Source organism: Monodelphis domestica, chromosome 1 (assembly GCF_027887165.1).
Source record: "Monodelphis domestica isolate mMonDom1 chromosome 1, mMonDom1.pri, whole genome shotgun sequence".
In the NCBI taxonomy this organism is placed as follows: Eukaryota; Metazoa; Chordata; class Mammalia; order Didelphimorphia; family Didelphidae; genus Monodelphis; species Monodelphis domestica.
This window is the reverse complement of record NC_077227.1, coordinates 548,933,159-548,955,094: the sequence shown is the minus strand read 5'-3', so window position 1 is coordinate 548,955,094 and position 21,936 is coordinate 548,933,159.

Sequence of the window (21,936 nt, the reverse complement as noted above, 5' to 3'; positions counted from 1 at the left end):
TTAAAATCAATTTGAGATATTTAGCTCATTAAATTTTCCAAAGGTTGTTATACAATTGTATCAATTTTCTGGTGGAGTCCATCTATCCTCTATGTGACAAGGTCAAAATTTTTACAAAAAATTTACAAAGTCAAAAATAGAGAAGCTGTTTTCATATGGGCTTACTCAATAGTATTTGTTCAGTATAGTTATAGGGGAAAAGCAACCGAATATAACAGTAGTTAAAACCCAGTACATTAAAATGATTCAGTGTAGCAGAATAATGTTGAATACATTAATATATGAACTTAAAACCAAGAGAATTGAATCTTAAACAAAACAATTAGTAAAATGCAATAGAATACAGAGATTTTATAAAACTGGAGTCTTAAATGCCTTAAAATACAATCTCCAGTCTCTTTAAAGTTCCTTGGGTTTTTATCCATTTAGATTCCTATTGTCAGAAGGCAGAAGATTGGTAAGGAGTAGGCAATGGGGGTTAAATGGCCTGCCCAGGGCCACACCATCAGGAAGTGTCTGAGGCCAGATTTCAACCCAGGACCTCCTGTCTCTAGGCCTGGCTCTAAATCCAATGAACTTCGGAGCTTCCCCCCCCACCATAGTAAGGGTGGGTTTTAGGAATCTCAAATTTGGCTAAAGAGTTGCAGGGAGTTGAATTTTTCCCCTGAAGTAACAGAATCAGTGCACTCAAACAATATCCTCTTTAAGCAGTCATGCTTGTAACTTCCTGTTTGGAAAAGTCTCTTCCTTCTCCTCTTTCTCCTCCCCACCCCTGTGCTCCCTGTCCCTTGCCATGTGGAGGCTAATTGTAGGCTAATGAAAAATCACCCCCATTTTTACCATCTGGTTTTTGATCCTGAAGAAATTGGGTCTGCTACCAGCAGCCTGGGTCCTGGGGGTGGGCCTGGGGTGATGAGCCATCTGGGTCAGAGGTCAGAGTTGCTGGGGCCTGGGATCAGCTGGGCCAGGTTAGTGAGAGAGACCAGGAGCAGGAGCTGGGAGCCAGGATGGGCAGGGCCAGGACCAGGTGAGCACAATCTGGTGCAGATTACAGGCAGGAGTGAGATGAGTCAAGAGGCTTGCTAACAAGCCTTAGAGAAACATGGCTTAGAAATCATTATCAAGGCTCTCTTTTTTAAAATTGAGAGTTTTTCCCATTTGGTTGCCATTAACTGTAACAGTTAAATTAGTTTCTATACTAAAAGTATTATATTTTTAGAGGTTTATTAAAGATTATTAGAAATCAAAGGCACAAATCAATAAGCCACATTTCTAGGGCTGATAAGCCCTTTCAACTTCACTTATTCTTCATCTTGAGAGACGTGTGTGCTTAGAAGCAGAAGCAGAGATCCCAAGTCGGCAGTACAGTCAGTTTTAATACAAATTTTGTTCTCAGACCAAGTGGGGATTCAAGTGAGATTATAGGGAATTCTGGGAACTGCCAAGGACTTCTGGGGATTGGAGGCTGGGGTTCAAATCTCCATTTTTACAATACTCAACATATATAAAAGAAATTTGTTTCAACTGGAATTGAATCTACAAGTCTCCTCAGTGAATTCATTATTATTAACAAGGATCATACCATCTTTCTTGTCACTCAAGCATACAACCTCAGTTTCATCCTTGTTCTTTCTATCTCTTTAACACCATATATCTAATCAGTAGTCATTTCTACTCAATATACTCCAGTGGTTGCCTTTTATCTTTTGTTATTAATAGACTCTTCTGTTTATAATTTAAAGTTCTTAAATCTTGGGTTCTTACAATATAGTAATCCTTACATTCACACCAGCCAAACTGACCTCTGTGCTTTGTTTTTCCCACCCATTGTATTTCCTATTTTTTTTCCTTTGTATTTGGCTTTTCGGAATACCTGTAAAATACTCCCTTATTACTTCCATCTATTAGAATTCCTGTTTATTCCAGTTGGAATGTTCACTGATGATGACAACTTGAATATATCTGATATGTGAGAAAGCAAATTCTGAGTTTCCATGAGTAATACAATGATTGGAGAGGCACCAAGGTGTCCAGAGTGGAAGAATTTACAATCTAATTATGAGAATGTCCAGATCCATAACATTTGATGAGAATCTTTAAAACAGAAAATGCAAATATACTTCATATGGAACAGGCACAAATCTTGAAGTGGTTATTTATTAACTATGTCATCTTGGGCAAGTCACTCAATTTCTTATATGTATAATGAGAGGCAAGACAAGATGATGTCCAAGGTTCTTTTTATATATAAGTAATTTATAGATGAATGATTCTATAGTCATCACTTGGGTAAAGCAATAGGCTCATTCATGTATCCCAATTTGGGTTGGGGTACAAAGCATTTAGAGAAAGTTAAGCCTCCTCCAAAATCCAGGTGCCAAATTGTGTGCAGTTCTTTGTGCCACATTAACCCTTCATCCTTCGTAAGCACAAGGAGGTCAAGCTGATTTATCTCACTTAATAACCAGCACAGTAATGACTTCTGGCTCCTACCAAGCTATGCTGGATTCAACATAGTGATTAAAAATCATGTCCACACAGCATAAAGGGGAATAGGAATTTGTCCATTAAATGGTTCGTTTTATCAAAAGAGACAGCCTAAACCAGATAATTCAGAATCCAAAGTCTTCCACATTTAAATGAACCAGATACTTTACTTCATGCTATATAGATTTATCCTCAGAATCTAAAGTGATGAAGCTCCAAGATTCTTAAATTCTCTATGAAACAGATCAACACATAGGCTCTTCTATTAATAACTAGCTTTATAATATCCTTCAGCAATTTCAAAAGGTGTTATGTGCAATTTCAATGCAATAAATTCAATTCAATAAGCATTTATTGAGAACCTACTATGTGCTAGGCAATAAACTAAGAGCTGGGGACAGAAATAAGAAAAAGAAAGACAGACTTTGCACTCAAGTAATTTATAATCTAATCAGAGAAGACAATACAGACAAGGAAGTAGGAAATCTGGTTGGAAGAAGAGACTAATGGGTACTTGATGTGGGGGTATCATGTTGCATGGAGTCTAAACCAAGGAGAAATGCTGATGGAAAATTTCAGCTTATCCTGGAAGGAATCTCATACCAAGAGGCCTAAGGCAAACAGAGCTGCTGATGGAAAGTCAAGGCTTAAGGCAACCAACCCTACTCTATAGATGAAGACATTGTCCAAGGACACACAACTAGAAAGTAGGAGATATGTGCCTAGATTTTCTTAACTCTGAAGTCTACTTCTTTATCAATTAGGCCAAATAGATAGTCCTGAGGGTTGTTGGGGTGTATGATAATGACTTGGGGAATTAGGAAGAGCCTTTGAGTACACCCTCTGGCATTGCCACCAGAAGAAATGCCCACCATAGCCCAGCTTAGAACCCACTCCCAAAATACTCAAAGCTGATCCTCACTCAAATTCATTCTAATTATGGCCCAGGTCTTCTAACTCTAAAACCCAAGAATATTTTCCCTGTACTATTCTACTATAGTATAATATAGTACAGCATGGTATAGTATAGTACATATATATATATATATATGTATATATATATACAGAGAGAGAGAGAGAGAGTATAATATGCTATAGAACACCAAAATTGGAAAAGACCTTAAGAGAAATATCCTTTTAATTTTACAACAACCCCATGAAGTAAGTTAAGGTTTGATGAGAAAACTGAAGCTCAAAGATGTTGTAACTGTTTGAAAAATGAAGAAATATCAAGAGGTGACATAGCAAGCCATGGTACCTATTTGCCCAGATAAATTACATCTCTAAGTACTTAAAAACTGACAAGTGTGAATACTGAATCACTCAATAATATTTGAAAGATCACAGAAAATAGAAAGGCTACCATAAGATCAGAGAAGGCTATATGGGGTCCTGATACACACATACATTAACAAAAAAAAAATGATAAATGAACTGAGACTGCAAATTATAGATCAACAAGTTTTATATCAATTCCTAGAAAATTTTTAGAACAAAAAGTGTAAAAGATGGCTGGTAATTGTCTAAAAGTGGAAGCAATATTTACAAAAAGACATTATTGCTTCAGCAAGAATAGCTCATACTAAATTAACATTACTTTTTTGACAGAATTATCAAACTGGTGAGAGGAAGTATATCGTAGTATAGGAAGATGGCTTTCAAGTCAGGAGTCCCAGATTCAAGACCAAACGCTAATACAGGGCAAAGCATTTTATCTCACAACACTTTTAGGAACTAAGTCTATACATGAAAAAGAAGCTATCTCTGAAATGGCAGTGGAAGTTCTTTACTAGCAGCTAGTCTGCATGGCAATGAAATCTTATATCTAATAAAATATAAATGTACACATGTAAAACACATGCACACTCACATACATATATTTAGTCAATAATAAGAGTAATGCCATATAGGTAAAATTTTCTTGGTTTTGGCAAAACTTTTAATAATGTATCTCGTACTATTCATATGAAGAAGATAGAGAGATAAAGATTAAACAACTTATATATAAATATAATTATATATAATTAATATAATTAATATAAAGATTATATCAACTCAGATCTGGTTCGATGGATGGACTCAAAAGATAGTTATTAATTTAATGGAAAAATGGGTAGAGAGCCTCAGGACCTGTGTTTACTTCTGCATTGCTTTGTATCCTTATTCATAGTTTAAATAAAAGTATAGGTGACTAGTTCATCAAATTTGTAAATGGCACTCTGCTTAGAGGGATAGGTAACATTTTGGATGACAGAATCAGGATCCAATAAGGCAATAGACAGAATCTAATGAAATGGTAAAGTTTTAAACATTGATATAAAAAAATTATAAAGATAAGATGGAGAGGAATGGTTCACAAATTGGTTTACCAAAAAAAGATCTACCTATTTCAGAGAACTACCTGCTCAGTATAAATCAGCAATCTATTATGGTGGCCAAAAAAAGCTAATTCAATCCTGGTTTTCCATCTTAAGAGAGGCATACCTTTCAGGAATAAGAGAGTGAGCATACTTCCATATCTGCTCTCCTCCGCCCACTTTTGGAGGGTTTTTTTTCAGTTCTGGGCATACCAGTTTTAGAAGATACAATAGGAAGCATTAATAGTAGGTCAGCCACAATAGAGGAGGGCTTGATTCCAAGTCAATGATGAAACTGGGCAGGGTGGGATTATTTAGATTGGAGAAAAGAAGACAGAATGGCTAACCTCAAGGATTTAAAAGTATCCTATAGAAGAGCAACTAAATTTGTTGTATTTGGTCCCAGATGGCAGAATAAGGATCAATGGGTAGAATTCCCAAACAGGTAGATTTAGACATGATTGAGGTACTTCCTAACAATTAAAGTCATATAAAAGTAAAATAGGCCTTGAGATATGGTAGATTCTAGATCTTTAGAGTTCTTTGAACTTGTGTATATTTTAATAAGGATTCCTTTAAGGTATTGGTTGGACAAATGACATCTCTTCCATCTTACAAATTCTGAGACCCTGTGATTTACCAAATGTGATTCAGCCCCATCTCTTCCTCCTATTTAATTTGGAGTCTGGTTCACATTTTTCACATGTAGTATCTGTCCAAGATACACAAACATACTGATAGACTAACTCACTGAGCTGTCTGGTCAAGTGGCATACCATTTTATGTGTGAAAAGGATATTGCATTCCACATTGTTGATATTTTTCCCAAAAGTAAATAATTAGAACAATTTCTTTATAATGTCATGGATTTTATTGAGGAAACAATAATGTTCTTCAGTTCAATGTAATTTAAATTAAAGATGTCTTTGAAAATGGAAACATTAACCACCACTAGAAAATTCTTCTTTTATTTTGACTCCATATGGGGAAATTTCAGTGTTGCTGGTGAACCCCTTAGCTGGATGTGTGAATCCTTGTTTGATACCTGATTTGTCAGTTTTAGGCAGATGATTAAAATGTAATTCTCTTTGTTGCAGAGATTGGACTCATATAATGTGAATATATACATGGGAGACAAAATGTATGAAATGAGCTTTCAAGGCATCATTATATTTTCTGAAATCAAATTCTTTTTTCAAAAATCTCTAAAGGGATAAAAAGTAAAAATAACATTTTGAATTTTATTTCTAATAAATTAAGGATTGTGGTTCCTGGTCACAAGATCAACAAGATGGAGGATTAGACATTTCATCTAATCTTCATAACATCTTAAACCTTTCTAAAATAGAAATTATGTGCAAGAAATTTCCAAAAACGCAGACCCTTTAAAAAGTAAAAATTCAGTGAACTAACAGCAGAGATGGCCAATAGATGAATGCTCATGTAGCACTTCTTCCCCTACTAGCCACCATACTCTGACAGGATTGTTTAGCCCAACCCACTAGTTTACAGCATAACTCAACTCTTCCCCTCTCCACCTCAATCCTTATCCTGTGTCACAGAGGCAGAGGTATATGGAATTTGGAAACTTGCTCTACCTGAGATGCCAGCCTGGTAACATGCTGTGCTATAATAGTGCTCAGCTAGAGAACTGAGGAACAAGGGCAACACAGGCAAGGAAGCAGAATGTGTCGAGTTCTACCCGGATTGAAGAAAAGGAGATTGAAATACATATGAAATCAGTTCTGTACCCCTAAAAGTTACCAGGACAATGAAAAATTCCTTAGTAGGTGGAGGCCAAGATGGCTTTGAGATACAACCCTCGGGACAACTTCAATCAAAGAGGAAGGAGTCAAAAAGAGAACAATTTAGAAACATATAGCAGGGGTGGGGTAGAGAAGAAATACCAAAAATCTAAGGAAGAAGATAATTTGGTTAAAGACCCTGAAATCAGATAAACCACCAGAACCAGAAGATAAGCCAAACTAAAGAGAATGTGTCCTCCCAAACATTTTATGAATCCAAACATCTCTGAATAAATATTTCAATGAAAATGAATCAACACCTGATGAGGCAGAGAGCAAAAATGGGATATTTCCAAATAGTCTAAGAGATAAATTTAAAAGTATATAAACAGAATTTGTTCCTACATAGCAGAAAAAAATGGTAAATAAAAAACAAACAAATCAAAATAAACAAAATAAAGAGCAACTTATTAGAAAGGAAAACACACAGAAATTACGCATAATTTGGGAAAAAGAAAGGTGCCATGCTTTTAAAGGTAGAGATTGGAAGGGTAAGGAGATTCTTATATCCATGCTGATCAAGAGATTCAACATGTGACTTCCGGTCAATATGGCGGCTTAGAGGCAGCAAAAGTTCAGACCTCTGAAAACCCTTCCTTACCAATCACAAACCGAATGCTCCCAGGACACCGAAATTCAAACTGAACAATAGGACAGACCCGGGGAACCCTCCTCCCGGACCTGGATCAAAAGGTACAGCCCCCCAAAAGCCAGAACCCTAGATCACTCGGATCTAAGGGGTAGGCAGAAGCAAGGTCTGAGGACCCATCCCCCCCAACCCAGAGTGCTGAGCCCGCAGCAGCAGCAGCAGCGGGAACCTCGGAGGCAGCAAAAGGGCCTCAGGGCTGACTATTCTGAAGGAATCACCTTGAAAGCAACCTGAGCCAGTCTCCTGGGCGCCCAACACAGATGGCAGGGAAACATAGAGAGAAGGGGGAAGCCTGTAGCCCCGGGCTGGGTCCTTCCATCTGAGTCTCAAGGGAGGTTCCAGATTTAGGGCACCAGCTGAACCCAATCCTATCAGGAGCCCTCAGAGCTTCTGAAAGGACAGAAACCTCAGGGCCAGCAAAGGGGTTGGTCCAAAGGGCTTACCTTGAAAGCAACCCGGGCCAGTCTCCAGGCATTCAACACAGACTGTAGCGGAGGAGGTTTTTTTGTTTTGGGGATCATTTGGCCCAAACCAGCTGAACTTAATCCCATCAGGAGCCCTCAGAGCCCAGGGATGCCATGACTCCTCCCCCCTTAGAGAGCAGGGTCTTCTGAAAGAACAGAAACCTAGAGGCCGAGTCAAGATGGTGGCCTAGAAGGAGCATAGACTTGGCAGCCTGGCCAAAGCTTTGGAGATCCTCCATATTTGCTCCAGCTGTCCAGGAAGTTTAGAACTCAGAGCAAACTCAGCCCAACCAAGCTGAACTTAATCCCATCAAAAGTCTCCAGAAATCAGGGGAGCCCAGGCTCCCCACCCATCCTCATTGACTGCTGGACTTAAAGCCAATCAAAAGCCTCCAGAGGATAGGGAAGCTCAAACCCACAACAACCCTCCCCCAGAGACTACACCAAGAGATCTTCTGTTAAAGCTCCAAGAGGGGAGACTGATAGAAGCCCCCCAAAAACAAAAAAATGAGAGGAACAAGAGCACAGACAAATACAAGGAGTAAAGAAGGGGTGAATTTGAGCAAACAACAGAAAAAGAAGAAAGAAACTACAATAGACAGCTTCTACTCAGCAAATGGAACAGAGGGGGAGAGATCAGCAAATGATAAACCAGAAATCCCAGTGAATTGGATACAGGCTGTGGAAGAACTCAAAACACAACTAAGAGAGGCTGAAGACAATTGGGGAAAGAACTTAAAAATTAAGATAATTCATCTGGAAACAGAGGCACTTGAACTAAAAGAAGAAAAGAGTGTCTTGAAAGCCAAAATCAACCAGCTGGAAAATGAGGCAAAGGAGATGAAAGACGAGGTAAAGAGGATGAAAGATGATCTTCAAAGAAAATCAGACCAGAAGTAAAAGGATGACCAAAAAGCCAGAGATGAAATCCAATCTTTAAGTATCAGAATACAACAACTAGGATCAAGTTACCTCACAAGGCAGCAGGACACTATAAAACAAAACAAAAAGAATGAAAAATTTGAGGAAAATGTGAAGCATCTCATTCACAAAACAGACGATTTAGAAAATCTTTCAAGAAGAGACAATTTAAGAATAATTGGACTACCAGAAGACCACAACAAAAGAAAAATCCTGGACATAATACTAGAGGAAATTATCCAGGAAAACTGTCCCGAGATCCTAGAACAAGAGGGGAAAGTGAAGATTGAAAGAATCCACAGATCACCCCCTGTATTTAAGCCCAAACTGACAACACCAAGAAATGTTATAGCCAAATTCAAAAACAATCAGATGAAAGAAAAGATATTACAAGCTGCCAAGAAGAAGCCATTCAGATACCATGGAAACACGGTGAGGTTAACACAGGACCTGGCTACATCCACACTGAAGGACCGAAAGGCATGGAATACGATATTCCAGAAAGCAAGGGAACTAGGTCTACAACCAAGAATAAAATACCCAACAAAATTGGCTATATTCTTACAGGGGAAAAGTATGGGCATTCAACACAACAGAAGAGGTCCAAGCATTCATAAATAAAAGACCAGACCTGAACAGAAAATTTGATGTCCAACCATAGAACTCAAGAGAATCATCAAAAGGTAATTAAAAAAGAGGGGAAAAACAAACAAAACAACAAAATTTTTTTGAGAGACTCAATAAGTTAAAATGATATGTATCCCTATAAGAAAAGAGGTCATTGGTAACTCTTAAAAACTGTTGCTATCAACTGGGCAGCTAGAAGAATTACACTTAGAGGGAACAGTGACAAACTGTATAGGATGAAAGGACAAGACATAAATAGGTATATAGATATATGCATGCATAAATATATATATACATGAGTATGTATATATATATTTATATATATATATATATGACTAGAGCTAAAAAAGAGGTTATGACTAAAAGAAATGGGAAAAGAAACAAATGGGGGTAAATTTATATGTCACAAAGAAGCTCATGGCAGGAGGGGGGAGAACATCGATGATACACTGGAAGGGTAAAGAAGTTGGAGATAGGAAATACTCAACTCTTACATACTTTGAAACTGACCCAAAGAGGGAAGAACAATCTAATCTTTGGGGAAGAGAATAGATTTGCGCCCTATAGGGGAGTAGAAGGGTAAATAAAGGACTGGTGGGGAGGGAAGCAGTACAAGGGAGGGACAGGGTGGGGGGGATTATAAAAATACTACAGGGGAAAATAAGGGAGGGAATAAGAAGGGAGGGGGGTAGAAAGGGAAGTAAAATAAGGGGGACTGACTATAAACAAACATTGATGTAGAAGGAAATAGTGAAGGAAGAAAAGGCAGGACCAGGAGTAGAAGTCAAAATGCTGGGAAATACACAGCTCGTAATCATAACTCTGAATGTGAATGGAATGAATTCATTCATAAAACGCAAGTGAATTGCACAGTGGATTAGAATCCAAAACCCTACCATATGCTGTCTGCAAGAAACACACATGAGGAAGTTAGATACGCATAGGGTGAAAATAAGAGGATGGAGCCAAATCTATTGGGCATCAAATAATAAAAAGAAGGCAGGAGTAGCAATCATGATATCAGACAAAGCCAAAGTAAAAAGAAATCTAGTTAAAAGAGATAGGGAAGGTAATTACATCCTGATAAAAGACAGTATAGACAACAAGGAAATATCTGTACTCAATATGTATGTACCAAATGGCAGAGCATCCAAATTTTTAAAGGAGAAACTAGAGGAGCTCAAGGATGAAATCAATAGAAAAACTATACTAGTGGGAGATCTGAACCTTCCCCTATCCAAACTAGATAAATCAAATAAAAAAATAAATAAGAAAGAGGTGAGAGAAGCAAATGAAATCTTAGAAAAATTAGAGTTAGTAGACATATGGAGAAAAATAAATAGGGACAAAAAGGAATACACGTTCTTTTCAGCAGCACATGGTACATTCACAAAAACTGACCATGTATTAGGGCACAAAATCATTGCAAAGAAATGCAAAAGGGCAGAAATAATAAATGCAACCTTCTCAGACCACAATGCAATAAAAATAATAATTAGTAAGGGTATATGGAGAGATAAATCAAAAATTAATTGGAAATTAAACAATATGATTCTCCAAAACCAGCTAGTTAAAGAACAAATCGTAGAAACAATTAATAACTTCATTGAAGAAAATGACAATGGTGAGACATCCTTTCAAAACCTATGGGATGCAGCCAAAGCAGTACTCAGGGGGAAATTTATATCCTTGAGTTCATATATAAACAAATTAAGAAGGGCAGAGGTCAATGAATTGGGCATGCAAATTAAAAAAACTAGAAAGTGAACAAATTAAAAATCCTCAGATGAAGACTAAATTAGAGGTCCTAAAAATCAAAGGAGAAATTAATAAAATAGAAAGTCAAAGAATTATTGATTTAATAAATAAGACTAGAAGCTGGTTCTTTGAAAAAAAAAACAAATAAAATAGACAAAGTACTAGTCAGTCTAATTTAAAAAAGCAAAGAAAAAAACCAAATTCACAGTATCCAAGATGAAAAGGGAGACCTCACTTCTAATGACAAGGAAATCAAGGCAATCATTAAAAACTACTATGCCCAATTATATGGCAAAAATATGGCAATCTAAGTGATATGGATGAATATTTACAAAAATATAAATTGCCTAGACTAAAAGAAGAAGAAATAAATTACCTAAACAACCCCATATCAGAAAAGGAAATTGCACAAGCCATCAAAGAACTCCCTAAGAAAAAATTCCCAAGTCCAGACGGATTCACAAATGATTTCTATCAAACATTCAAAGAACAGCCCACCCCAAATACTATTCAAACTATTTGACAGAATAAGCCAAGAAGGGGTTCTACCAAATTCTTTTTACGACATAAACATGGTACTGATCCCAAAGCCAGGCAGGTTAAAAACAGAGAAAGAAAACTATAGGCCAATCTCGCTAATGAATATAGGTGCAAAAATCTTAAATAGGATACTAGCAAAAAGACTCCAGCAAGTCATCACAAGGGTTATCCACTATGAACAGGTAGGAATCATACCAGGAATGCAAGGATGGTTCAGTATTAGGAAAACCATCCACACAATTGACCATATAAACAAGCAAACTGACAAAAATCACATGATTATCTCAATAGATGCAGAAAAAGCCTTTGACAAAATACAACACCCATTCCTATTGAAAACACTAGAAAGTATAGGAATAGAAGGGCCTTTCCTAAAAATAATAAACAGTATATACCTAAAACCATCAGCAAACATCATCTGCAATGGGGAAAAACTTGAAGCCTTCCCAATAAGATCAGGAGTCAAACAAGGATGCCCATTATCACCTCTACTATTTGACATTGTACTAGAAACACTAGCAGTAGCAATTAGAGAAGAAAAAGAAATTGAAGGTATTAAAATTGGCAGTGAGGAGACCAAGCTATCACTCTTTATGGATGATATGATGATTTACTTAAAGAATCCTAGGTAATCAACCAAAAAGCTAATCGAAATAATCAACAACTTTAGCAAAGTTGCAGGATACAAAATAAACCCATATAAGTCATCAGCATTTCTATATATCTTCAACCCAGTTCAGCAGCAAGAATTAGAAAGAGAAATTCCATTTAAAGTCACCCGAGACAATATAAAATACTTAGGAATCTATCTGTTGAGACAAACACAGGAACTATATGAACACAACTACAAAACACTCTCCACACAATTAAAACTAGATCTAAACAATTGGAAAAACATTGATTGCTCATGTGTGGAACAAGCTAATATAATAAAAATGACCATCCTACCCAAACTTATCTATCTATTTAGTGTCATACCCATTGAACTACCAAAAAACTATTTTACTGAATTAGAGAAAACCATAACAAAGTTCATTTGGAAGCAAAAAGGATCAAGGATATTCAGGGAAATAATGAAAAGAAAAAATACAAAGGAAGGTGACCTTGCAGTCCCAGATCTCAAACTATATTACAAAGCAGTGGTCATCAAAACAATTTGGTACTGGCTAAGAGACAGAAAGGAGAATCAGTGGAATAGACTTGGAGTAAATGACCTCAGCAAGATAGTCTATGACAAACCCAAAGACCCCAGCTTTTGGGACTAAAATCCAGTATTTGATAAAAACTGCTGGGAAAATTGGAGAGATTAGGTTTGGATCAACACCTCACACCATACACCAAGATAAACTCAGAATGGGTGAATGACTTGAATATAAAGAAGGAAACTATAAGTAAATTAGGTGAGCACAGAATAGTATATATGTCAGAAATTTGCGAAGGGAAAGATTTTAAAACCAAGCAAGACTTAGAGTCACAAAATGCAAAATAAATAATTTTGACTACATCAAATTAAAAAGTTTTTGTACAAACAAAACCAATGTAACTAAAATTAAAAGGAAAGCAAAAAAATGGGAAACAATCTTCATAACAAAAACCTATGACAAAGGTCTAATTACTCAAATTTATAAAGAGCTAAACCAGTTGTACAAAAAATCAAGCCATTCTCCAATTGAAAAATGGGCAAGGGACATGAATAGGCATTTTTCAGATAATGAAATCAAAACTATTAATAAGCACATGAAAAAATGTTCTAAATCTCTTATAATCAGAGAGATGCAAATCAAAACAACTCTGAGGTATCACCTCACACCTAGCAGATTGGTCAACATGACAGTAAAGGAAAGTAATGAAAGCTGAAGGGGATGTGGCAAAGTTGGGACATTAATGCACTGCTGGTGGAGTTGTGAATTGATCCAACCATTCTGGAGGGCAATTTGGAACTATGCCCAAAGGGCGATAAAAGACTGTCTGCCCTTTGATCCAGCCAAAGCACTGACGGGTTTGTACCCCAATGAGATAATAAGGAAAAAGACTTGTACAAGAATATTCATAGCTGTACTCTTTATGGTGGCCAAAAATTGGAAAATGAGGAGATGCCCTTCAATTGGAGAATGGCTGAACAAATTGTGGTATATGTTGGTGATGGAATACTATTGTGCTCAAAGGAATAATACAGTGGAGGAATTCCATGGAGACTGGAGCAACCTCCAGGAAGTGATGCAGAGTGAGAGGAGCAGAACCAGGAGAACATTGTACACAGAGACTGACACACTGTGGTACAAGAGAACATAATGGACCTCTCCATTAATGGCTTTACAATGTCCCTGAACAATCTGCAGGGATCTACGAGAAAAAAAAAACCTATCCTCAAGCAGAGGATATATAGAAACTGAGGGAGTAAAAACACCAAGGAAAAGCAACTGCTTGACTACAGAGGTTGAGGGGACATGATCGAGGAGAGACTCTAAATGAGCACCCTAATGCAAATACCAACAACAAGGAAATGGGTTCAGAGCAAGAACACATGTGATACCCAGATGAATCACGTGTCTGCTAGAGGAGGGGTGGGGTGGGGAAGAAAAGAAAATGATCTTTTTCCAATGAATAATGTATGAAAATGACCAAATAAAATAATGTTTTAGAAACTAAAAAAAAAAGAGAGAGATTCAAAATGTCATAGTGGCAACTTTGACAGATCCTACCAAGTTTAAAAGACTTTGACTATAAAACTAATGATATGTAGTATAACTTTTGTCATAAGATCATTTATAAAGAAAGAAAGAAATTTGAGACAAAATTCTGAGTTGAAAGTCCAACTTTAATTTTGTGGGCCAAACTAAGTCAGAGGGCTCATTATACTCAGCCTGTGATAGAAGACGTCATTAGAATGTTCACAGTTGGTTTTTATAGTCTTTTCATCATTAATTAACATCAGTGATTTACAAAATCAAATGTTCAGAGTAGGTTAGCTAATAGTAAATAAATTCTAGTATAAGGTCCAAACATTGTATTGATCCTATAACTAATACCTTCTGATTTAACCCATCACAATGAATTTGGGGGGAAAATTTAAAGATAAACCAGAGTTGTCTTTCTGGGTCATAGAATCTGAGTATCCTGCTATTGACATAAATTCTTATAAAAGTAAATGCTAGTAGTAATAAATTCCATCTTCTACAACTAACTCAATGATTATTTCTATTATCTTTATCCAGAATCAGTACTCAGTTAAGCTGTGTATTTATGGTTGATAACAGAAGTTCTTAAACTCTCTCCTTATCTATTAAGCTTAATGAACAATTGGGACTAAACTTTCTAACACCATAGTTACAGATACTACCTAGAGGATTATATGAACTCAATTGATTTATAATAAATAAGATAAAAGAAATAAATTCAAGTTAATTCTTTTACAATCTAAGAAATGTTCATTTCTAGAAAGTTAGCCAACACTTTTTTTTGGTCAATAGCAATTCATTAAACTTTTTAATAATATACATTGGAATTACATGTTTCACTGGTTAAAACAGTCTATGCAGGCAAGTTAATAGGTCCCTGAAGTACTGATTGCACTATTGCTTCATAATAAAGTGTAGACCTGTCTTCAAAATTTCAGATAAGCCAGAGCAGTCTGATACTACAAAAGATAATGATAGGAACATAGGAATCAAATCATTTCTATTTCTACTTCCTACTACAGTGATTATTCCAGTAGTGCAAAACCAAAATTTGAGAATTAAATGATGGGCAGAAGTTCCAAAGAGAAAAATAGATTTGATGCTAGGAAAAGCTTCTTGCACTTTAGCTATCCAAAAGTATAGTCCTAATAAGTCCCTCTTGCTTGGATATCTTCAAACAAAGCTAAATGATTACTTGGACATTATGATGTAAAAAAAGAATCTTTTCTCTAATATGAGTTAGACTGGATGACCTCCATGATTCTGACTTGGATTAAATCGAAAGGCAAATCTTATAGCCTAGTAGCTTAATATATCTTTTGTAATTTTTCTGGAGAAATCAGGAAGTAGTAAATCAGCCCAAAAAATTATACCATAGGAATTACGGAAATTAATAAAAAATAGTACTGGATTTGGAATCAAAGGACCTGAGTTCAAATCTCAGCTGTATATATCTTGGTTTCTTTAAAATTAAGAGGTTGGACTACATGATCTCTAAAATCTCTTCCAGCTGTAAATACTATTAACCTGACCTAGTCAAGGTCCATGCTTTTCATTGCCCTTGGGAAGCCTCAGAGAAGAGAAACCTGGTGTTTTGGATCTTTTGCAGAGTTTCATATATATTATCTCATTTGATCCTCACAACAAACCCCTAGGATAGAGGCTATTATTATTTCTCTTTTACAGTCAAAGAAAATAAGTGTATCAAAACTATGTTGTGCTAACACCTTTAACCACTCCACACCCCAACTTATAATCAGTATAGTAAGAAGCTTTATAAGTAGCCATTATAAGTAGCAGTTACAGGAAGGGCAATTTACAGAAAGGAACCTGCCAGTCTTCTACAAACCATTTCAAAGAAATTATGAAGAGTGAAATGAGAGGAACCAATAGGATCCACAACAATAGAAATGTCGTTTGAAGAATGACTGTGTATGTGCACTTCCAGAAATTAACTGATAAATAGAAATAAGCAAAATAGTTTTAGATATAGATACAACTCATTATCAAATAATACCTTCTCTAATGGAGGAGGGGATAGAGGGAATTACCTGAGTAATTTAAAGTAAAAACAATAAAAAAACAAATAAATTCATATTGTAAAAAAATCAAAGGAATATAACTTACAAATTGGATTATATATTAACCAAAAATCACCTTCTAATAATACGTACTCAATAAGGGAAAGCCATCTATGCTTTTCTGTCAAAGCCTTTTGTTTCTATGATATGTAAATTCAGACAAGTTCCAGAAGACCAATAGAATACCAAATAGTGCTGACAGCTTTGAGGTGATTTGGATATATTAATGAACTAATCTCAAGGGGACACAGATAAAAGTTAGTCCATTTCCCTAAAAAACTATACAAAAATGTGATCTCAAACTCCTGCCTCACCATCCTAAGCCATCTTCCATCTCCATGATCTCAACTCTAATCTCCAGTATGTAATTGGTAGTCTCTGCCTCTCCCCCTCACCATCCTCTTCCTCACTGCTGCCTGCCTTCCTTCCTCATTCCAATCTGTCCTCATACCATCTGCCTCTGCATCCTTTTTCACCGCTTATCTCTGCACTTCCTTTTCTACCTGTTCTTATATATTCTGTGACTTATTAAAGTGTTATTACAATCTTGTTTTCCACTGCTATCATGGTCTTTCCTGGCAAATATTCAAAGACCTGGACATGCTTTCCTCATTTCATAATTTCATAAATTAATTATCAGTTCAATAAGGTTAAGTTGTTTGCCCAGGATCACCTATGATGAGATACAAAGTTGGGTCTTGACTTCAAATTCAATACTTGACCCACTATAACACATTGCCTCTACCAGGTTGTTGCAGTGGTTACCTCTCTTTGGGGCCTAAAATACAAAAATAAAAGGAAAAGAAAGATATAAAAGAAAAAAGAATATAAATAAAAGGAAAAGAAAAAATACAATAATAAAAGAAAAAAAGAAGGAGTCCCAGGCACTGTGTTAAGCATTTTAGAAATATTATCTCATTTGACACAATAACCATGGCGGGTAGGTGCTATTATTATCATTCTTGTGTTTACAATTTAGGAAGCTGAAGCAGTTCTAAGTTCACATGTGAACTCAGGTGTTTATGAAACAAGATCCAGTGCTCTACTCACTTCACCACCTGACTGCCTAGAAAAAAGAGATGAAGAGGGAGGGCAGGGAAGGAGGATAAAAAGGAAAAGGAGAGGAGGGCTATCCAAATACAAATTCAGAGGGCTGAAAAATGAACACTCATTTGACAAAATGGAAAATTAATTTCTACAACAAGAATACATAAGAAGAGAAGATGAAATGAGCTCATTTTATGGTAGGGAAATTGGGCCTCTATACAGAATAGTTCATGACCATCACTAATAATTGGCATAGACTGTCTTTCCTATAAAAATTCATTGATCCATTATCTGTGGCATTAACTAAAATCAAAGAAAAATCCTGAAAACACTTTTTTTGCCTATCTGAACCAGATGGGATCATTATAATATAGGGCTTAGTATGAAAAATTTGGTGAGGTTTAGTAGACTGAAAGTTCAATATGAGTTTAAAAAGTGACACAATAGCAACAATAGCCCAGCTTGCATTTTTTAAAGTATAGCTTCCAAAATGTAGGGGGTAAGGATCCCACTCTACTGCACCCTGATCAGACCAATTCATGATATTTTATTCAATTTAAGGATGTCCATTTAGAAGGGATATTGACGAGCTGAATTATGAATGGAGATGAGTGACCAGGAAGGCAAAGGTCCTAAAGATCATGATGTACAAATGAACTCGAATTCAGGAGAGAGAGAGAGAGAGAGAGAGAGAGAGAGAGAGAGAGAGAGAGAGAGAGAGAGAGAGAGAGAGAGAGAGAGAGAGAGAGAGAGAGAGAGAGAGAGAGAGAGAGAGAGAGAGAGAGAGAGAGAGAGAGAGAGAGAGAGAGAGAGAGAGAGAGAGAGAATATGAAAGATACATCAAGTATTTAATGAGTTATCATTTGGAAAAAAAGTTATGCTTATTCACCTTGATTCCAAAGCAGCAAAAAGTGAGTTACAGAATAGCAGATTTCAGCTCTATCTCAGGAAAAACTTAACAATTAGAATTGTTCAAAAATAGAATGTGAACAAAGAGCTTTGCTCACATCTTGTTTGTAATATTAAAGGCACTACACCTTATACTTTAATTATTTCTGGACTATAAAACAGTTAAGAAGAAGAGACAACCCCATTTGATGGTGTATGCAACATTCAGCATCCATAGCTTACCACCTCTCTACTGAAAAAGATTAAGGCTTTTTTTTTCATCATTTGTTCTACAGGACCAAAATTAGTCATTTGGCTTAATTTGAGTTTAATTTTCTTTTACTGCCATAATTATTTATACTGTTGAATTATGATGCATATTATTCTCTTTTTTCTTCTTTCTTCACTCTCCATCAAACACCCACAATCTGCCAGGCACTCTTTTAGGTGCTGAAGATACAAAGCCAGGAAGTAAATTGTGAAATTATTTTTCTGCCTTCAAGTACCTTACATTCTACAGAAGAAGGAGAGAACTAGGTAGATAAATACATGGAAAAGTCAATACAAAAGATGTAAATGTAAAGTAATTTGAGTATAGGGCAACTAAGTATTGGAGTAGCTCAAGAAAGACCTCAGGTATTCTAAGAGGCAGAGGTGAGATAGGAATATATGCAAATATGAGGAACAATTTGTGGAAAGGTACAGAGCTGGGATATGGCTGTGTGCGAAACAGCAAGTAGGCTAATTTAGTAGGAATACGAATTATTGAGGGAGGTAATATGAGATCATTTGCTAAATAGCCTAACTCAACTAAATCCAATCCTCAGCAAACTAACAATAATTTTTTATTGATAAGCATTTACTTATGAAACAGAAGTACCCAAACAATTTAATCATATTTTAATCACCAGAGGATTAAGTGCCAGGGAAATTGCCTAAAATAATTCAGGATTTTTCTCCTAATGATGAAATTGTTCTTGTCACATAAAGTTTAAAGTAACTATACCAAATAATTAGGTTCCATAAAAAATAAATATGTATTCTCCAATTACAAAAAGGAAAAAAAAACTTTAAATGAAACAAACTACTATAATTTATGGACTACTTTATTTGATAGTATTTTAAATTAAAAGGCAAATTCCAAAAGAAGTTACATTTCTTCCTTTCATTTAAGTTTGTGATTTAGAAGGGAGGCATTAAATCACAACTGAACTGCATTGTAAAAGGCATCAAATCTTGTCCCAAATTTGGTTTAATATGCCTCTTTATGGCATGGAGATGAATTTGAATTTTTAAAAGTTCTGCCAGTGGAATACAGGCTCTAGAAGGACCAGCAAGTTAAAAAGCATTAGATATGGGCCTAGTAATGAACTATTTGCCTTTCATCCAAGGACTAGCATAGAGAAATTCTAAGAGTGACTAGCAAATTGGTCACAGGATGGGAATTTTTTTTTGGCCAGTCAATCAGAAAATCAATAAGCATTTCTCAGTTGATTACTAGAAGGAAGGAAGGAAGGAAGGAAGGAAGGAAGGAAGGAAGGAAGGAAGGAAGGAAGGAAGGAAGGAAGGAAGGAAGGAAGGAAGGAAGGAAGGAAGGAAGGAAGGAAGGAAGGAAGGAAGGAAAATATATATATATATATATATATATATATATATATATTAAGCTCTTACTAGGTTTCAGATACTGAGGTAGGCATTGGGCAGATAAATAAAGAAAAAAGCAAGACAGTCTCTGTCCCCAAATACATCAGCTTTCTGATTAAATGTATTATCATTTTCTCCTCTCCAAGTGTAGATTTCATTCACACAAAGCAAAGAATTAACCCTAACAGAAGGCACCATTTTATGTAATTCTACATTGTTATATCAACTCTAACAGAAAAAAATAAAACATTTTTAAATGAATCAATGATGGGTGCTCCTGGGTCCTGCATGCATATTTTTTTTTTTTACATTTTGCCAATGTGAAATAATTTTTAACTCTGTGAGCACCAGTTTCGCCCCCTTCTAGCTCCTTCTATTGTTCCAGCATTATCAGCCACACACATGTTTACCTCAGGGATATTTAGCAAACCATAATTGACTTTTTGCAAGGGGGGTGGGAGGCTGGAGGCAAGATTTAAGCCATTTGAGTCTGCTATCTCAGTGAAAATAACCATGGTAAGAAAATTTTAACCTGATCAAATATGGAAATTATAAGGTGGGAGGAACCTTCCTCTTCTCTCATGGCTTCCTTCTGGAGTATGGGGCTCATGGGGTAAGATACTACCCTGAAAAATGCCATGGAAAAGATTACCATCTATCTATCTGTGCCCTGACAAGGTGACTTAATTGATGTTTAATCTTACTATGCTGTCTCCAGGCAATAGCTAAATAACAACATCATTTCTAATTTCCTAATGCCCAACCCAGTTTCAACTGTCAAAGTTCATGATACATAGTGAGAAGCTATTAATATAAGGAGTATATAGTGAAGTATCCTAAGATAATGTCAAAGATTGCTGGCAGGTCATTTCATGCTGCCATCCAAGGCTCAAGTCTCTCCATCTTCATGTTGCCATAGAGGAATGACATGTATATATATATATAGGTCCTTTTATAAAGATAATATAACTTTATATGGACCAAATTCCATAGGCCAAAATCACTGAATAGTTTGATATTTTCTCTCCCCCCAAAAAGATTCAAGGAAAGCAATAAAGAGTAATGGAAGACCCTGGTTCAAATTCTATCTCCGATACTGACTGCTATTGATGACAGGCAAGTTATTTAACCTCTCAGTGATCCCCATTTGCTCTAGTATATATAGGGTTATAAATGAGATTTAAATGAAATAATGTAAAGCTTTGCAAACTTTAAAGTACTATATAACTATCTATTATTATTACCTTGTCTCTTACTGTTTATGCTATTCTCCACCCTCTGAGTGGTTTTTCACTTTTTCCATTACCTTTCAAAATCCTATTTATTCTTAAAAGTTCAACCAATATACAACCTTCTTTATGAAGGCTTCCTGCACATCCTGCCCATCAGATATAAATTCTGAACTGTTATAGCCTTATTACAATGATTCACATTGTCATTATCCCATACAACCATGATTTACTAATTCTCTTTTCATGTATGTATCCACATGTATGTGCATGCTAAGAGAAGGCAGGCACAAATGAGTATATATTACTTATCTCCCAACTAAGACAGGCATTTGTCATGTCATTTATTTCTTTGTATCTCCCCCACAGTGCCAAAGACAGAGCTTTTCCCCAAGAAATGATTTCAGATTTTAAAACCATTGATTGATTCTCGACATTTTGGTACAAGGACACAGCTAAAGACCTGACAGAAATTCTATTCTTTGCTTAAACCAAGCCCCTAATTGTTCTGAATTCATGCCTACAGAACTATAGCTAATTGCATAGCAAATCATGGTGATTATGTTGGACCACATTCTTTGAGGTTTTCTTTATTTCTAGATCTGGGAAAGAACAAGGATGAAGTCATTTAAGGAATAGTTCTATCATCAGCTGGTGCAAAAAAAAAATGCTGTTGTCTATATCTATAACATGTGACTAAGTCAGAATCCATCCTTTCTACATAGTCACATGCACATGCTACAGACTGCTTTTTTAATCAC